The sequence below is a fragment of the Bubalus bubalis genome, chromosome 9, assembly GCF_019923935.1.
Source record: "Bubalus bubalis isolate 160015118507 breed Murrah chromosome 9, NDDB_SH_1, whole genome shotgun sequence".
Lineage (NCBI taxonomy): Eukaryota > Metazoa > Chordata > Mammalia > Artiodactyla > Bovidae > Bubalus > Bubalus bubalis.
This window is the reverse complement of record NC_059165.1, coordinates 35,272,344-35,291,769: the sequence shown is the minus strand read 5'-3', so window position 1 is coordinate 35,291,769 and position 19,426 is coordinate 35,272,344. Positions and strand designations below refer to the sequence as shown.

General features: G+C 37.3%; 1 long non-coding RNA gene across 3 annotated transcripts in view; it reads left to right on the top strand.

The window, feature by feature from the left end:
- LOC123335011 overlaps positions 1–19,426 on the top strand; it is a 399,767-nt gene that overhangs the window by 134,040 nt on the left and 246,301 nt on the right. The gene's annotated exons all lie outside the window — the stretch shown is intronic.

The following is a 19,426-nucleotide window of genomic DNA, read 5'->3' as shown; positions in this document are numbered from 1 at the left end:
TCCAAATGTTTCTTTTGAAACATATCAGATCACAGCATCTTCCAGTGGTTTCCAATAACAAGGGCATGCCACTCAGAGCAAAAGAAATTTTTGTTAAAATAGTTTGCAGCACCTTTTGATATCTGATCCGTTGTTGTCTCCTAGATACCATGTCCTTCGATTTTCCCCTATCCTTCCTAAACTTTAGCCATACTGACCTCCTTCCCTTCCTCACACTTACCAAGCATACTTCCATTTCATGGCCCCAGTCTCACATACTCTTCCTTCTTTCTGAAATATTTCTTCTCCAGTAGTCATATGGCCTTCTCTATCAGTTACTTATGGTCAAATATTGCTGATTAGATAAGCTTTCTTTCTTTACCATAAATAAAAATTCTCCCTCCTCCTATTGCTTTTCTTTTCTTCCTTATTTTGCCTTATCTTGTTTATCATTTATATTTACTCTTGTTTGTTTACTATAAGTCAGGTAATTTAATTGATATAATTCCTTCAGTCTGATGAATTGTAAATTCTAATTCTTATTTTTTTAATTGGAGGATAATTGCCTTACAATTTTGTGATGATTTCTGTTGTGCAACAATATGAATTACTCATAATTATATATATGTGTGTGTGTATATATATACACACACACACACACACATACATACATATATTATTGCCTCTCTCTCTTGAGCCTCCGTCCCACCCCCATTCTACCTCTCTAGATTGTCAGAGTGCCAGGCTGGGCTCCCTGTGTTATATAGCAACTTTCAACTAGTTATCAATAAAAAAGTTGTGGTACATATATACAATGGAATGTTACTGAGCCATTAAAAGGAACAAATTTGAGTCAGCTGTAGTGAGGTGGATGAACCTAGAGCCTGTTATACAGAGTGAAGTGAGTCAGAAAGAGAAAAATAAATATTGTATATTAATGCATATATATTGAATCTAGAAAAATACTACTGATGAACCTGTTTACATAGAGGAAATGGAGATACGGATGTAGAGAACGCACTTGTGGACATAGCGGGGGAAGGAGAGGCTGGGAGAAACTGAAAAAGTAGCACTGACATATATACCATATGTCTTCTAAGCAATAAACTTGGAGTTATAAATGCCAGGTTGTGAGGGGCCCTGTTGTGTTTCAGTGGCCAGCACAAGCAAGTACTTATTCTGTGTCTTTTAAATTAATTAATATGAGATCATTCTGTATTTTGGTGTCCTTACTTTGGCATACAAAAATGCTATTGTTTTATTAAAGCTCTACACACAGTGTTCATCAAGAAACCCCAGATTGTCTTTTCCCCTTCAGCTACTCCTAGTTCATCATTGGTTTTAGTGATTTACCCTGCATATCATTTCCCAATTGCTTATCCACTTGACTTAATTTTTTTTTTCTTTTTGGTAAAACAGGCATATAAATAAATAGAAAATACTCATATTGAATTTTATTAGAGTGAGGTAAAACCCTGAGAAATGTCTGTGGAGTAACAATGGCTTTAGGTAATGTTGGAAATGGCTGGAGGTTTGTCTGAGTTGGGGAGATATGGAGGGGACACTGCCCTTGTACTACAGTTGAGTAGAAGGCTTGAGGAGACCACATTTGTAGGAGTAAGTTGGAATTTGTCCAGAATGGGTTGTCAAACTTCCTTGCAGGCATTCCAGTTGATTTAAAATGTTGCAATTAGCAATAAAACCCATTATTTATCTATTTCTACCTTTTTTTTAATTGGAATACCATCTACTCATTGAGAGACATCAACTCATGATCAACTCTGCCCCTTGGCCTGAGGGTCTGGTTCCATGACCCCTGTGCTGGGTAAGGGTCCTTTTCTCTAGTGCCAGTTGGGGCGATGGCAGCCCCAACCCAGATCACAGATGGTGATTGAAAACGATGCAATTCAGCCTTCTTAGGTGACCTTGGCTAGGCTGCTCACAGGTCTCTCTGTGCTCCATAAATTACAGGTAATTACGCAGAAATAGGAGATCAGCTCATTCCCTTGAGTTATATGTGAAGTGCAACTGATTTCACTTAGGGCTGAGCAGCAGTAAAGTATATTAATATCGGCTTAATTTGTGGTAATTGAGGTAGCAATAAAGAATTACCCCTGGAATATTTTATTCCCATGATCTTACGAGGGTTTAAACTATGGAAGCGGTTTTTTTTGGTCATAGTATAAAATGTCCCATTCTCTCTCATCAGGAACTTAGTGTAATTAGCGTCTGGCAGACAACACTGAGTTCAGTCATTTCCCCTGTCCCTTGGATGCATTTTTATTAGCCAAACCATCAAGTAACCTTATTTATTATTCTAGATAGAAGCATTTTGATCTCATTAACATGGATAATTTTCTCCAAACTTATGTAGTCGTACTGCAGCCAAATCTCCCTTTATGACAATTAAGATATACAATTTTTTTCTTCTGGCGTCTTACTATACAATTAAGATACCATTCAAATCAGTAAATCTATTAGTATATTAACACACTAATTGGATTACAAACACATCTTCTTATTCCTGAAATGTTTATGATTTAATTGACTTGTTTAAACTAATTTTCATCTCCCTTTGCAATTATAACTCGTTGTTAATTGAACTTATTTACACATGGAATACTGATACTGCATTCCCCTGAACCAAGGAAATACATCTAGAGGTCTCATCAGAGTGTTAGGTTTTTGGCTTTATTCACTGGGCACCAGAAACTGCTACTAGAGATAAAAATGATCTTAAAATGTTCATTTGCTGAAATATGTAAGAATTAATTGCAGTAACTTGTAGGACAAGTAAGTATGATTTTGTTAGTAAATATTTATTTATTCATGTACCCTATATGCGGAAGAGCTATTGCTTAAGAAACATAGTGACTCCTTTCTATTTAGGCAGGGATCTGTAGCAGCAGTGACCAGGTCTGCTATCACAGAGGTAATTGACACAGTGATACGTTTCAGAATGCTGTGATTCTGCACTGCTATTGCCAAGTCTTGAATGCTATCTGAATTAAAGATTTTTAAAGGAGACAAAGACATATATGCACATTTATGAGAAGTAATTTCAAATGCACTGTAACGCCCAATGGTAGTGAATTACATCCATGGGGTAAAAATCATGATTTAAAGTTTAAATGTAGAGTTTAAAACTGTATTGTCTTGGGAAAAGGGTGCTGAAACATAAACAGAGTTGTCCATGGTGATTTTGAAGATCTTTACTACTACATTTTTCCGCCTTGCTACTTTGAATTTCCTCTTTGTCATTCCTGTTGTTTAAGCTGTAAGCCACATGAAAAAAAGTACCTAAAACAAAGATGAATCCTGTGTGACCAGTCCCCAGGTTGAGGAATTGATTGTCACCAGCGTGCCAGAACCTCTCTCCCCTTTCTCTCCCCTTCTCAAAATTGCCATCATCCTGACTTTTAGGGTAATTACTGTCCTGCTTTTCCTTTTAAGTTATATTCAAGTATCTATTCCTGAATAGAAATTTTCCAAATTTATATGGAAAGTCACACACCGCATATTCTTTTGTGTCTAGGCTCTTTGGCTCAATAATATTATGAGTATATGTTCCATATCTAAGTTCTTATGTGTGGCTATAGTTCGCTTATTTTTATTGCTGTGTAGTATTGCATTGTGTGAACATAACACAAATGATGTGTCCATCCCATTGTTGATGACCATTCTGGTTGTTTCCAGGTTAGAGCTATGACATAGATGTAATGCTGGATTTGGAGATATACTTTGAATTGAAATATCTAGGTCAGAGTCCTGCAATTTAGGTTTTAAAAGTAGCTTATGAGGATTTCCATGGTTCCACTTTCTTGTTACTCCTTTAAATTGTCAGTCTTTTTAGTGGTGCAATGGTATTTAGCTCTGACTTTAAGTTACATTTTCCTGATGATTAGGGGGGGTCCAGAATCATTTCCCATTTATATTTACTGTTTAGATGTAAGTTTTCAGTTATTCAGTATTTTTATTTACTGAAATCTCTTTTGGACTTTCTGCCTCAAGGCTTCTCAGATTTCCCCTCTGTGCCCAGAGAGTGCCTCTCCCATCTTGCTGGACCATACTCTGAGGTATCTACACCTTTGACACATTTTCACTCATAACTGTATGAGTACTCCTCCTCTTTCAAATATTTTTCCCCACCTGCACTTCTTAACCCATCTGGATGTGGAGTCTAGGGAAGTCTTCTCTTTAAGAGCAATTGGAATTCTATAATGCAACAGACCTGCTTTAAAATAAATTATGCCTGAGGTTACTTACTGTGTGAAGATTTTTTACCTCTCTTTCCTAAGTTTTCATCACAATTCCTATTGGCCTCTCAGTAGAATTAAGTTATGTGCGTGCGTGTATGCTCAATTGTGTTCAACTTTTTGCAACCCTATGGACTGTAGCCCGCCAGGCTCCTCTATCCATGGAATTTCCTAGCCAAGAACACTGGAGTAGATTGCCATTTCCTTCTCCTGAGGATCTTCCTGATCCAGGGATCAAACCTGCATCTCCTATGTCAAAAGTAGTATTTTAAATTAATACCTTATAGTTCTGAGGATCAGAAATCTTAAAAGGATCTCACTGATAAAATCAAGGTGTTGGCAGGGCTGCATTGTTTTATGGAGAATTTAGGGAAGAATCTGTTTTCTTGCCTTTTCCAGATTCTACAGACCACCTACCTTCCTCAATTCATGACCCTTCCTTTCTCACTTCCCTCTGACCCTGAATTTCCTAGCTTGCTTTTTCACTTTTAAGAACTCTTATGATTATATTGTGCTCTTTTAGATAATACAGGATAATCTCTCCATGTCAAGGTCACATAATTGACATACTTAATGCCATCTGCAATTTTAATGGCCTTGACATGTAACATGCTAATAAAATATTCTCAGGTTCTAGTGATGTGAATATCTTTGGGGGTGTATTATTCTGTCTACCAGACTTTTCATATGAAGAAAGGGTTAGAAAGCATCATGAATTACAAATGCACTTTACTTTATGAAATCTTTGTCTTGTCTAAACTGATGTCCTTGAACTTATTTATAACTTTGCTTTCAAAGCAGAGAATTGACCTTAATATAAAAAAAATAGATAAAAATTTTGATAAAAACTCTGACAGAAAAAAAAATTCATAGGAGATAAAATGAGAGTAAGATGATGGTCAAAATAGATCATTTCAAACCTGAAGTTGGCATAGTTTGTTTGGGAAGTCCCTTTTATCCTTAGGCAGATCTTACAGCTTGAAACAAATCTGTTACACTCCAGACAGATTTATCATTTTCACCACTTCATTCAATTTGCGTTGTAAGAAATTCATTTGGGGATGCTGGAGAATACTTCTCAAATGCATGTTGTTGATTAAACAGGGCAGAGTAGCTGTGGACCAGAATTGGTAAAGAGTTATAGAGGGAGAAGGCAGTGGGAGTTGATGTGAGTAATGGTTTCTATCCATGCCCTGAAAAATCCTCTTTAAATTACACTTGTGAGTGGATGGGAGAGCGCCTTCTCTTGAAGCCACCATCAATCGTATGCCCAGGTTGCAGTTCGTTTTAATACATCAGCCTCTTTCCTTCCAGCACACTTGCTCTTCTTCTGTCTGGAGAGGAGAGACTGTAGTCTTCACAGTGACAGAAGGACATGAGGGCCATTGACTCAAGAGTGAAATCAAAGGACAGAATATTTAGCCTCAAATCCTCTAGAAGATATTAAGTCAACATCCTAGGATGAAGGCTTTTTTTCAATAGAAGCTGTGTAACATTTAGTTGAATTGAAATTTTGATGGATTCTTTTCCGAAGGAAGGGAGTCCACTGATTAGCTAGTCATGTTCCTTTGCTACTTCTTAGGGCATATTCCGATGCTTTTAGCTATTGTTCAGGAGTTGTTTTAATGAAAACATTTACAATGAAATCATGTAGTAGAAGCAATACAAGTAGAAATTAGGAACATATATTTTGAGTGATACGGACTTGGATTAAAATACCATTAGAGAGCTGTGTGACTTTAGGCAAATTAATACATTTCTTATATGTAAAATGGAGTAACCATATCTAACACACTGGGTGGTTATGATGATTAAATGTGGGATAATACATGTAAAGCATTTAGTAAACAGCTTATGTACAATATTTTGATACTGTACATAATGTGATATCATTACCTTCCTCCAGGCTTCTTCAATTATTCTAGGAGCCACAAAATTAATATAACTGTATTGGAAGCTGAGTGTAAGAGATGGTGTGTGTGTGGAAACTGTAACAAATTGGTGAGCAAAGGAACTTAAGTTAAAAATTACTTAAAATACTTGAAAAGTGAAAGTTGCTCAGTTCTGTCCGACTCTTTGCAACCCCATGGACTATATAGTCCATGAAATTCTCCAGGCCAGAATACTGGAGTGGGTAGCCATTCCCTTCTCCAGGGGATCTTCTCAATGCAGAGATTGAACCCAGGTCTCCCATATTGCAGGCAGATTCTTTACCAGCTGAGCTACCAAGGAAACCCTAAAAAAACTTGGTGCACCAAATAAAACATGACTGGGGAACAACCTTGACATTCAGGCTGTGACAGTTAGCTGCTTTTGTCAGAGATCTCATCAGTGGTGACCACACCATAGGGGAGACCTAGACCCTGCACAAACCAGGAGTTCAGAGACTGGTTCTGTTTCCCTGGCTATGGGAACCACCTTTTCATGAGGGTCCTTTCGCCCAACCCTAATCTATAAAATACAAATAGCTATATCTACCTTACAAGATTGCTTTGAGGATTGATTAGAGGTAATATCTGTAAAATATCTAGCAAGAAATTGGAAACTGTAAGTACTTAATATATGATAGGAATGTATTTTCTCAAACTTACAATAGATTCTCATCTTCTACTGTACCTGTTACAGTTACTTGAGTCTTTCTAGAATGACTTACTTCTGTCCCTTCAATGTGAAAATGATTCTTATTTCACTTTATTATATCACAAAACGCCACATAATCAGCTGTATTCAGGTTTAATAGGGCACAAGGAAAAGTGGAACGCTTCCGTTGTCCAGTTACATAAATATAAAAAAAATCTATTTGTGCTATGCCAAGAATAAAAATCTTACAGTGTGTTGTCTTAAAGAAACGAGTTTGTGCATTAAGGTCAGATTTTGTATGGGTACAATTTTGTGAGTACCCATGGGGCTTTAAACACTGTTTCTAGGGGAAATTCTTCCAACCAAGCAGATTATACTTGAGATCCAGCCTAATAGAGTGGTGAAAAGTATAGGTTCAGGAGTCAGAGAACCCTTCATTGAAATCCTGGATTTACTACTTGGGAGCTGAGTGACAGAGTGAGTTTCTTAATCTCTCTGTCCTTCAGTTTCTCCATCTGCAAATGGGGGTAGTATAAATACATCCCTCATATAGCATTTGGAGGAATAAATGAGGTAATATCACACTTGATAAGCACATAGTAAGATATCAAGTATTACCTATTTAATATTACTATTGTTACTGTAGGTTTTAAACATTTTTTAGAGTTTGCCAATGTTTATATATTTTTAGATATGAGAGGACAATTGAGAGAGACTTTTGAGACACAAAACACAATTTCCTAAGTGAATGTTATTTTATGCATTTACCCAGCAGTTGAGAACCTTATGATGAAAGTGTTTGATGGCCTTATATTTAATTATTGTTGTTTCGAACTTTAACCCTGAATAATGCCAAAAGCAGATGTGTAACAGAGATATTAGAAATGAAAACAGAATAGTGATCTTAGAACAGTGATAAATATTTGCTTGTTATAGTGGAGTTTATATTAAAGTAAATATATTTTGGGGTATATTATAGTGTGGTCTTTTCCTAATACTTTAAACAAAATGTATGTAAGAAAATATAATGCTTTCTATTATATCGTAATTGATTTCTCCTATATCTTTACATGCACAGACACACTATTGTGTTTTCTCAGCCCTTGTATCTCATATTTAATGAAATAACATGGACATAATATTAAATAAAAGAACAAGGGTGAAGATAACTCAGCAGTTTGCGTCTGTGGCATTTTCTATTACTTATTCCGGGAGGCACTAAAGCGCAGCTTTTGTTGATTCACAGTAGGAAATAAAAGTTAAAGAAGTTGACTATGTAATCCATCTTTCCATACACAAATTAAATATCTCTCTCAGTGTTTGCATAGTGCTTATTGCAGAATATAGAGAAATATGCCTTAGCACATCACTAAGCAATTTTTCACTTGATATTTAGCAAGATGTGATGGATTTTGTAGACTAAAAATAGTGAGAGTATCTAGATAACCAGCAATGCACTTCCAATTTTATTCTAAAGTTATAGAATAAACTATAATACATACAAGAAAGATCCTATATTAAATTTAATTAACTACATTTTCTTATTTTTTTCTATTCTTGTATGGCATATGGGGTCTCACCCATAGGGGTGGAGGCTGTGGGAGCAGGAAGGGTAAAGTGACTGCCCCCTTCCTAGAGATAAGGAATACTTGGCAGGCAGCATCCCTTTGATATGCAGGGTGATCACTCCTGAGTTCTACCTCCTTTTCTGCCTCCCTTTCTCAGGCTCCTGGAATTTGCACAACCCCCTTGCCCTGAATCACTCCATGACCAGGTACTGGAAACTAGAGACAACTTTGTAGTCCAGAGCCCACTGAAGTTGCTCAGAAACCACCCAGTCTTAGCTAAGCATACTCAGCTGCTTACTTTGCCGTGTCCATTCCCTCATCAAAACCACAGTAAAGGCTGTGACCCACCCTTCTCTTGGTTCTGCTCACTCCTTTTACCCCCCAGCTTACCCTGGTACTTCTCTTTGTGGCCCTGCATGGCGTGGCATGGCCCCTGTTCTTAGGAACTGTGAGTCACAGAATATCTTTTCAGTGGCAGTCAACTACTGATCTGTTGACCTGAAGAAAAACAAAATCCAAGGTTCATTTTAAAACATAATTTTCAGTTCAGTTCAGTCACTCAGTCGTGTCCGACTCTTTGTGACCCCATGAATTGCAGCATGCCAGGCCTCCCTGTCCATCACCAACTCCCAGAGTTCATTCAAACTCATGTCCATTGAGTCGGTGATGCCATCCAGCCATCTTATCCTCTGTCGTCCCCTTTTCCTCCTGCCCCCAATCCCTCCCAGCATTAGGGTCTGTTCCAATGAGTCAGCTATTTGCATGAGGTGGCCAAAGTACTGGAGTTTCAGCTTTAGCATCAGTCCTTCCAAAGAAATCCCAGGGCTGATCTCCTTTAGGATGGACTAGTTGGATCTCCTTGCAGTCCAAGGGATTCTCAAGTCTTCTCCAACACCACAGTTCAAAAGCATCCATTCTTCAGCACTCAGCTTTCTTCACAGTCCAACTCTCATGTCCATGCATGACCACTGGAAAAACCATAACCTTGACTAGACAGACCTTTGTTGGCAAGGTAATGTCTCTGCTTTTGAATATGCTATCTAAGTTGGTCATAACTTTACTTCCAAGGAGTAAGCATCTTTTAATTTCATGGCTGCAATCACCATCTGCGGTCATTTTGGAGCCCCAAAAAATAAAGTCTGACACTGTTTCCACTGTTTCCCCATCTATTTCCCATGAAGTGATGGGACCAGATGCCATGATCTTTGTTTTCTGAATGTTGAGCTTTAAGCCAACTTTTTCACTCTCCTCTTTGACTTTCATCAAGAGGCTTTTTAGTTCCTCTTCACTTTCTGCCATAAGGGTGGTGTCATCTGCATATCTGAGGTTATTGATATTTCTCCTGGCAATGTTGATTGCCGCTTGTGCTTCCTCCAGCCCAGCATTTCTCATGATGTACTCTGCATAGAAGTTAAATAAGCAGGGTGACAATATACAGCCTTGACGTACCCCTTTTCCTATTTGGAACCAGTCTGTTGTTCCATGTCCAGTTCTAACTGTTGCTTTCTGACCTGCATATAGGTTTCTCAAGAGGCAGGTCAGGTGGTCTGGTATTCCCATCTCTTTCAGAATTTTCCACAGTTGATTGTGATCCACACAGTCAATGGCTTTGGCATAGTCAATAAAGCAGAAATAGATGTTTTTCTGGAACTCTCTTGCTTTTTTGATGATCCAGCGATGTTGGCAATTTGATTTCTGGTTCCTCTGCCTTTTCAAAAGCAGCTTGAACATCTGGAAGTTCACAGTTCACATATTGCTGAAGCCTGGCTTGGAGAATTTTGAGCATTACTTTACTAGTGTGTGAGATGAGTTCAATTGTGCAGTAGTTTGAGCATTCTTTGGCATTGCCTTTCTTTGGGATTCGAGTGAAAACTGACCTTTTCCAGTCCTGTGGGCACTGCTGAGTTTTCCAAATGTGCTGGCATATTGAGTGCAGCACTTTCACAGCATCATCTTTCAGGATTTCAGGACATTTAAAAAAACAATTAAGATTAGCTTTGGTGTCAACAATGAAGGAAAACATTCCCCCATACCCACCTCCAAATCCAGGGCATGGTTGGGAGAGCAAATTGTAATGAAAAGTGTGTCTTTTCTGTTCATTCATTCATTCTTTCCTTCTCCAAAATATTTGATTATCTGTGTGTTAGATGTGACTTTAAAGGGCTTCCTAGGTGGCGCAGCTGGTAAAGAACCCAAAAACCTCTCAAGGAGCTCAATCCAGTGGAAGAACAGACAGGAACATCTTTGAGTTTAACACAGATTCTAGGCATGAGGAGAGCCACAAGGAGAGTGGCCATGTAGCTGCTGAAGTTTCACCTGGAAACGCCAGGCTGAAAATAATGAAGGCAAGAAGTATTTCCAAGAGGCAATGATACTCAGCTGAGGTTTCCTTTTTCTTATTCTTCTTTGCAAGTAAGAATTTTACCTTTGTTGAGATAAAATGTATACATGATAGTTCAGTTCAGTTCAGTCGCTCAGTCGTGTTCGACTCTTTGCGACCCCATGAATTGCAGCACGCCAGGCCTCCCTGTCCATCACCAACTCCCGGAGTTCACCCAGACTCACATCCATCGAGTCAGTAATGCCATCCAGCCATCTCATCCTCTGTCATCCCCTTCTCCTCCTGCCCTCAATCCCTCCCAGCATCAGACTCTTTTCCAGTGAGTCAACTTTTCGCATGAGGTGGCCAAAGTACTGGAGTTTCAGCTTTGGCATCATTCCTTCCAAAGAAATCCCAGGGCTGATCTCCTTCAGAATGGACTGGTTGGATCTCCTTGCAGTCCAAGGGACTCTCAAGAGTCTTCTCCAAATTTGGCAAAACTAATACAATTATGTAAAGTTTAAAAATAAAATAAAAAAAAACAACAACAAAGGCATCAATTCTTTGGAGCTCAGCCTTCTTCACAGCATGATAAAATACACCTTTTAAGAATGTTCAGTTCCATGACTTGACAAATGTATACAGTTACATAACCATCAGCACAATCAAGATACAATGTTTCTATCGTCACTGAGTTGTTCTCTTTTATCTCTTTGCAATCAACCTTCTACTCTTACCCCTGCTCTTTGGCAATCTGTTTTCAGAACCAGCTGTTTTGCCTTTCTCAGAGTATCACATGAATAAATTTATACATACGTGTATGTATGTATTTCCACCCCACTTCATTCTGTTCCTTGATTTTTGAGTCTGTCCAGTACCATACTGTCTTGATTTCTGTTGTTTACTATGATGTCTTGAAATCTAGTCTTGTAAATTATACAACTGTGTGCTTCATTTTCAAAATTGTTTGTTTTTTTTTTTCTTTGTCTTCCCATATTAATTAGAATCAGCTCCTCAGTTTCTACAAAGAATCTCCTGATATTTTGATTGACTTTTCAATAGGCCAACTTTAGAAGCGCTGCATTCTTACTGATAATGGGTTTTCTAATCATGATCATGATTTCTTGTGCCTTTATTTAGTCTTTAAAATTCGATCTCAGCAGTGCTTTATAGATTTTAGTGTGTAGCTCTTCCACATACCTGTTGAATTTACCCCTAAGTATTTTATGTTTTAATGCTGTTATGCTGCTGCTGCTAAGTCGCTTCAGTCGTGTCTGACTCTGTGCGACCACATAGACGGCAGCCCACCAGGCTTCCCCGTCCCTGGGATTTTCCAGGCAAGAACACTGGAGTGGGTTGCCATTTCCTTCTCCAATGCATGAAAGTGAAAGTAAGGTTGCTCAGTTGTGCCCAACTCTTAACATAGCCTCAATGGCATGGCAGAAGCTGGGTGGTCAGAGCGGTTTGGTGTTATTTCTTTAATTCCAATTTCCAACTATTTTTTGGAAAAGTACACCTATTAAGATTTTATAGACCTCTGCTCTGACCACCCAGCTTCTGCCATGCCGTTGAGGCTATGTTTTATTACATGATTAAATATGCGGAACATAGCAAAATAAGACAAAATACTCAGCTGTGATCTGTTTATGTTTTTTACCCTTTTTGTTTACCTGGTAAAACTACCTCCCAAGAATAATTAGGGCCTGCTAATTGATTTCTTGCTACCCATGGAAGAAAGGTTCATTGTTCTTTCTCCCTGGTGTGCCAGATGGTTGTGCTGTGGCCAGTGAGGTGGGTGAAGTTGTGAGATCACTAGTTGGAGGAATCAGTGGGTAACATGACACTTACTGGTTAAGTGTATGTGAAATATATTCAGAAAAGAGTAGCTGAGAATACTGAAAGTATTCTGAACTTTATTGTTAGAGTCATATTGATGTGTATTATATGTGCAGATATACAAATATGTATTTTATTTGTATTTATTAAGTTTTGAATAAATCTTTTTGAGTACAATGAACTCAAAAGTTGGAAGTGCATACTTGAAAAAATTAGGTACTAAATTTCTGTTTGTCCAAAAAGTTGATGAAGAACATTTAGCTTATGCAAAATACTTGTTGAATATCACTGTGGTCCCCATGGTGGGTAGTAATTGTCATCAGAAACAGAAGACAAATGTGCTAAGGAATATCAGAATTAACTTCAGAAGTTAATAATTCTATTAAAAGGAATGTGCCTGAAGACTGTGATTTAATGTGCAGCTGCAGATGATATGTTTACATGTCACTGTGAAATATCATTTATCATTTAGATAAAATGGCTGTTTAAAATAGCTTTTATTCAATTTTTATTCTGAGCAAGTATGAAAACTTAAACAGTAGCTGTAAATGTGTTTTTTTTTTTTTTTAAGCGGAAAAAATCTCCAATCATTAAATGATATCATGTTTATACCAGAGTGTTCAGATCCTTCAAACAGAAAACTGATTAATTCCAACGGTGGATCAGTTTTTGTTGTTTTTTTTTTTTTTTTCCCCCAATCCAAGTTATGGATTCAAAGTAAAGGCTTTGGACATTCGTTTTGTCAAATGTGAAATGTCTGATATTATGGTGGATGCTTTTGTGAAATTTAGTTAAAAGACTCACCATTCAAAATGAAATTATCTGGTTTTGCTGTATTACTAAAAATTATAGAACATGGCATCACAGACAAACACTGTTGTTACTAAGTTAAGAAAACTTGGAGCCATGCGCTTAGTATTCATTGGGGGTAAGTGCTGGATCATGGAAAAAGCAAGAGAGTTCCAGAAAAACATCTATTTCTGCTTTATTGACTATGCCAAAGCCTTTGACTGTGTGGATCTCAATCAACTGTGGAAAATTCTGAAAGAGATGGGAATACCAGACCACCTGACCTGCCTCTTGAGAAACCTATATGCAGGTCAGAAAGCAACAGTTAGAACTGGACATGGAACAACAGACTGGTTCCAAATAGGAAAAGGTGTACGTTAAGGCTGTATATTGTCATCCTGCTTATTTGACTTACACTACATTGTGAGAAACGCTGGGTTGGAAGAAGCACAAGCTGGAATCAAGATTGCCGGGAGAAATATCAATAACCTCAGATATGCAGATGACACCACCCTAATGGCAGAAGGTGAAGAGGAACTAAAAAGCCTCTTGGTGAAAGTGAAAGAGGAGAGTGAAAAAGTTGGCGTAAAGCTCAACATTCAGAAAACAAAGATCATGGCATCTGGTCCCATCACTTCATGGGAAATAGATGGGGAAACAGTGGAAACAGTGTCAGACTTTATTTTTTGGGGCTCCAAAATGACCGCAGATGGTGATTGCAGCCATGAAATTAAAAGATGCTTACTCCTTGGAAGGAAAGTTATGACCAACCTAGATAGCATATTCAAAAGCAGAGATATTACTTTGCCAACAAAGGTCTGTCTAGTCAAGGCTATGGTTTTTCCAGTGGTCATGTATGGATGCGAGAGTTGGACTGTGAAGAAAGCTGAGTGCCAAAGAATTGATGCTTTTGAACTGTGGTGTTGGAGAAGACTCTTGAGAGTCCCTTGGACTGCAAGGAGATCCAACCAGTCCATTCTGAAGGAGATGAGCCCTGGGATTTCTTTGGAAGGAATGATGCTAAAGCTGAAACTCCAGTACTTTGGCCACCTCATGCGAAGTGTTGACTCATTGGAAAGGACTCTGATGCTGGGAGGGATTGAGGGCAGGAGGAGAAGGGGACGACAGAGGATGAGATGGCTGGATGGCATCACCGACTCGAAGGATGTGAGTTTGAGTGAACTCAGGGAGGTGGTGATGGACAGGGATGCCTGGCGTGCCGTGATTCATGGGGTAACAAAGAGTTGGACACACCTGAGTGACTGAACTGAAGTGAAGTAAAGCATATCTATCAATGGTAACAGAATTAAGAGTTGTCAAATTTTTACAGTTTAAATACATACACAACTTAGAGTAACTGAACTACAAAATTTTTATGTGAGAAGCTCTTCCGAATAAGAACAAAAAAGTAATTTTAGCTAGCAGAGGTGCTTTCCATCTATCTTTGCTACCCATAATTAAACAGATGTTGGAAATACTTTAGACTTTGAAATATTTGAAAATAAACATAAATATTCTTCCATGATACTGAACATTTTGGTAATGAGTCATCTAAAATTTTTGTTGCATCTTTTTCAAAATCAGTTTGAAATAATCAATGTATTTGTGAATGGAGCACCAAGAAACATCAGCTCTTACTGCTTATTAAAATATAATTGCTTAAAACAAAATTTATGAACGGGTAGGTATTGCAGAACACCTCTTTTAAAACAAGGGAAGATCAGAACAAATTAAATATTATTCCTCTAATGGTATACAAGATTTCAGTTTGAAATTCTATAATGGTAGTTTGCAATATTTCAAACTGTAGGAAACAGTTTTTGATGGAGCTCCTATTTTTAACTGAAAGTGAAAGTGAAAGTCTCATCCAACTCTTTGCAACCCCATGGACTATACAGTCCATGAAATTTTCCAGGCCAGAATACTGGAGTGGGTAGCCCTTCCCTTTCCCAAGAGATCTTCCCAACCCAGGACTCCCACATTGCAGGTGGATTCTTTACCAGCTGAGCCACAAGGGAAGTCCAAGAATACTGGAGTGAGTAGCCTATCCCTTCTCCAGGGGATCTTCCCGACTCAGGAATCGAACCAGGGTCTCCTGCATTGCAGGCGGATTCTTTACCAACTGAGCTATGAGGGAAGCCCTTTTTAACTGAATAACTGAATAGGAGTATAAATTTCTTTTTTACTTTGCTGGAATGAATTGAGTTTGAGGAGTTCTGTGAGTTTTCAGTGTTAATATTTGGTGAAAGGTGTTAAGAATATCTAAAATAGAGAAGACTTGTTTGAAGATTTTTATCTTGTAAAAATGGTTGTGTAAAAAGATTATCTTAATTGAGGCAAAAAGTCATTATCTATAAATATATCAGGTTGAAATATTTACAAAGTTCAGTATGAAAATGTTGGAAACAAGAATATTCTCTATTTACCTGTTCTTCTTACCTTGGGACTTAAATAGGGAATGATAGAGGAATGAATCAATATGTTCCAAAAACTATATGTTTGAATTATCTTGTTTCTGTTTCCATTCCCCATATTTTCCCAACTATGTAGTTACTTATCTCATCAGTTTAACTTTCAGAGATAGTTGCTATTATCAAATTGGTTTGTATCTTTCCAAAGATATATATTTATTTAAAAAGTCTTAAAATATAATTCTTCTTCCTAGTACAGGATATTTCTTTGACTTAAATATTTTAACTATTGGCTAGAGGTTGCATATTAAAATAAGAAAAAAGCACATTACCAACATTTTGGCAAAATATCTCACATTTACAAAATGAGCTTCAGGTATAAAAATCTACTTATTTATCATTTTTTTAATCTTGTCCATACCATTTCTATTCTATTCATTCCATATTTCCATTACTCTTTGAGTCATTACTATAGTTACATTATATAGGGCAGGGGCCAGCAAACTGTGTTCTCCATGCCAAATTGGATAGAGACCAATAGCCTCCAAAGCCCCAAATATTTACTGTCTTCGCATTTATAGAAAAAGTTTGCTTACCCTGGTGTAAGGGAAAACTGGATTAAAAGGTATTCTATGGAGAGTTCAGTCAGTGAAAATGGTACTTTCTTCTTGCTAGACCTATCAATAGAAAAGGGGGCTGACTTCACATCAGATTTAGGAGAAGTGGCAGTTGTAATTAGATTACTGAAGAGCATCTGTTGAAAAACTCTGATTCATTTTAATGAATAGATTGCATAAAAGGCATATAGTTAAGCATATTTTAGTTGATCTGTAGACTGAATTTTTATTAGATTATGGTTTTTATTAGCAATTAACATCTGTTAAAAACAAAACAAGATTTAGCAATGTCATTGAAGAAAGATGCTCCAGAGTAGTATTCCAGCATGACTTGCTTCTCCCCACCTCTCATCCTCTCTACTTGTATACATGTGTATGCATATGCTTTGGATACTAGCATATCACAAAAAGGATACATATATATACAAGTACATATTGTTAAGTATAAGTTTATATATGTCTATAACATATTATCCTTTATATTATATTGTAAGTTGACTTGTTCAAATAAAATGGTGTGACCAGTTTTTTTATAAAACTGCATCCCCAGTTTTAGTTTTCTGTATTTTCTCATTTCAGGTATAAACCACAGTTGATTTAATTTACTTCTTAATTTGAGGAGCTTCGTTGATTCATTTATTTACTATTAATATTATAAAAGTGCTGTGCTGACTATCTTTTAGTTAAATTTTTCACATCTTCTGAATTCATTAGCTCTGTAATTTCTGGAAGTAGAATTTGTGGAACAAATAATGTAAGTGTATCAGTACTTTATTTTGTATTGCCGAGTAGTATTCCAGTGTGTGGCTAAGCCACAATTGGTTTATCCATTGTCTTGTTCATGGATGTTTGGATTTTTGTAATATTTGGCTGTTGTGAAGAAGACTGTTGTAAACATTCTTGTATAAGTCTTTGTATAGATACATGTTTCCATTTATCTTGAATAGATAACCAGGACTAGACATGGTGGGCTATAGGTAGATCTGTATTTTACTTATCAAAAAATGTCAGCAGTCCTCCAAAATGGTTGTATCTTTTACATTCTTACCAACAAAGAGAGACCATTGTTCCACTTCCTCACCAGCATTCTGTTTTTAGCCATCTGTCATGTCAGAAGTAGTGTCTCAATGTGGTATTTAACTTATTTTTTCTTGGTGACTAATAATATTGAGTACATGTTCTTATTTTCTTGGATAATTAAATTTGTTTTTTTGTCAATATCTGTTTAAGTCTTGTATCCATGTTATAAGTTAGGAATTTTAGGGTATTTTTTTTGTTAATTTATGGGAGTTCTTTCATCCAAATACAGGGCTTTTGTATCCTGCAAATCCTTTTTCCAAGTCCATGACTTGTTTATTCATTTCTTACTTGGTGTCTCTTGATAAGTGAACATTTTGCTGAAGTTCAGCTGAACACTTTCGGTAGCACTGTGCTTTTCTGCCTGTCCAAGCCTATGTCACAATTCCCACAGTGGAATAAATAGTTTTTTATATTATTTTCTGAAAGTTTTTTGTTTTTAATGATTACAATTTGGCTCTACAATTTGGTGACCCATCAGATTTTTCATATGAATGAATAAAGGAGTTGAACTCAAAAATTTCTGCTTAGATTTTCAGTTTCCTAGCCTCTCAATTGAGGTGTTTGGCAAATCATAGAGATGGTTGAGTAAGTGACCCCAGAATGTTGGACTCTGGATAAAGAACTTAATCCACATTTCTAGTTGTTCTCAGGAGGGCTTTTCTAAAGCAAGGAGGCTTTCCCAGTAGGATCAGAGAGGAATTATTCCCCCTGTTTTCAGTTTCTCAGTTTTCCTGTATACCCAGAGATTGTTGTCTGTTTACATTGATGTTTGTCAGGAATTTAGATTTAAACTCAATTCTGTTAGTTTTTTGAGTACTTACATACATATATATATGTATGTATGTATATGTATATTTCATAGAAAGGCCAAAAAAAGAAAAAAAGGAGAGAGGGAAAAAATTCTCTAATTTAGTTTTCCCAGCTGGAAGCTTGGTGAAGAATAATGAAGATACTGTGGCTTGCTGAATATATCTGTGGAGGAGTGATGCTTTAAAGAGAAAGGGGTTTTTACTTTATGATTTGCTGAAATCAGCTGAGACTAACTCCTCCTTTTAGCGGCACTGCCAGCAGCAGCTCCCACATTACTTGGTTTATGATTTATAATAGGTACCAATTATCATCCTCACAGTGGGACTTCTGATACATGGCCTAGAGTATGTGGTAAACACTCTAGAAGCTTCAGTAAGTGTTCCACTTATCTGTGGCTATATGACAAATGACCCGAAATCTTGTTAGTTTAAGACAACATTCTATTACATCTTATGCTTTTCTGAGTTGAGTATTTAGCTAGGGCTTGGCCGGGTGATTCTTCCATGTGGTGTGAATGGTGGTCACCTCACTAGGATCCAGCTAGTGGAGGGCTGCTCTGACCCCTCTGGGATGGTTTCACTGATATTCCAGAGCCTGGGTGGGGATGGCTGTAAGGCTGGACTCAGCTGGAATTGTCAACCAGATTGCTTATAGAGGTCTCTTCATGATGGCAACCTTGAGATGGTCAGACTTCCATTCAATACAGCAGAAGATGGCATGGCCTTTTATGTGCTATCCTCTAGAAGTCATTCAGCATCATTTCTGCTTATTAGTTGAAGCATCCACTAGCTTACTTCACTTCAAGGGAGGGTATGTAAGCCCTACCTCTTGTTGAGAGAAGTATCAAAGATTTTGTATCCACTTTCACTACCAGAATCTGCCTTCAATCTGGCTTGAGATCCAGGATCTCATTTTAACTCATGTCCTGGACCAGATGGTACTCTTTGAGTTCAGTTACTTGGGCACAATTCTTTTTTTTTTTTTAATAAAGATTTATTAGAACACAATGCTACCTATTCCCTTACGTATTGCTGTGGCTACTTTCACACTACAACAGCAAATTTGAGTAGTTACTACAGAAACCATATGTCCTGCAAAGCCCCAGATATTGGCTGGTTTTTTTTTTTTTTTTTGCAGAGACAGCAGTGTCCAGTAGAATTTTCTGAAATGATGCAAATCT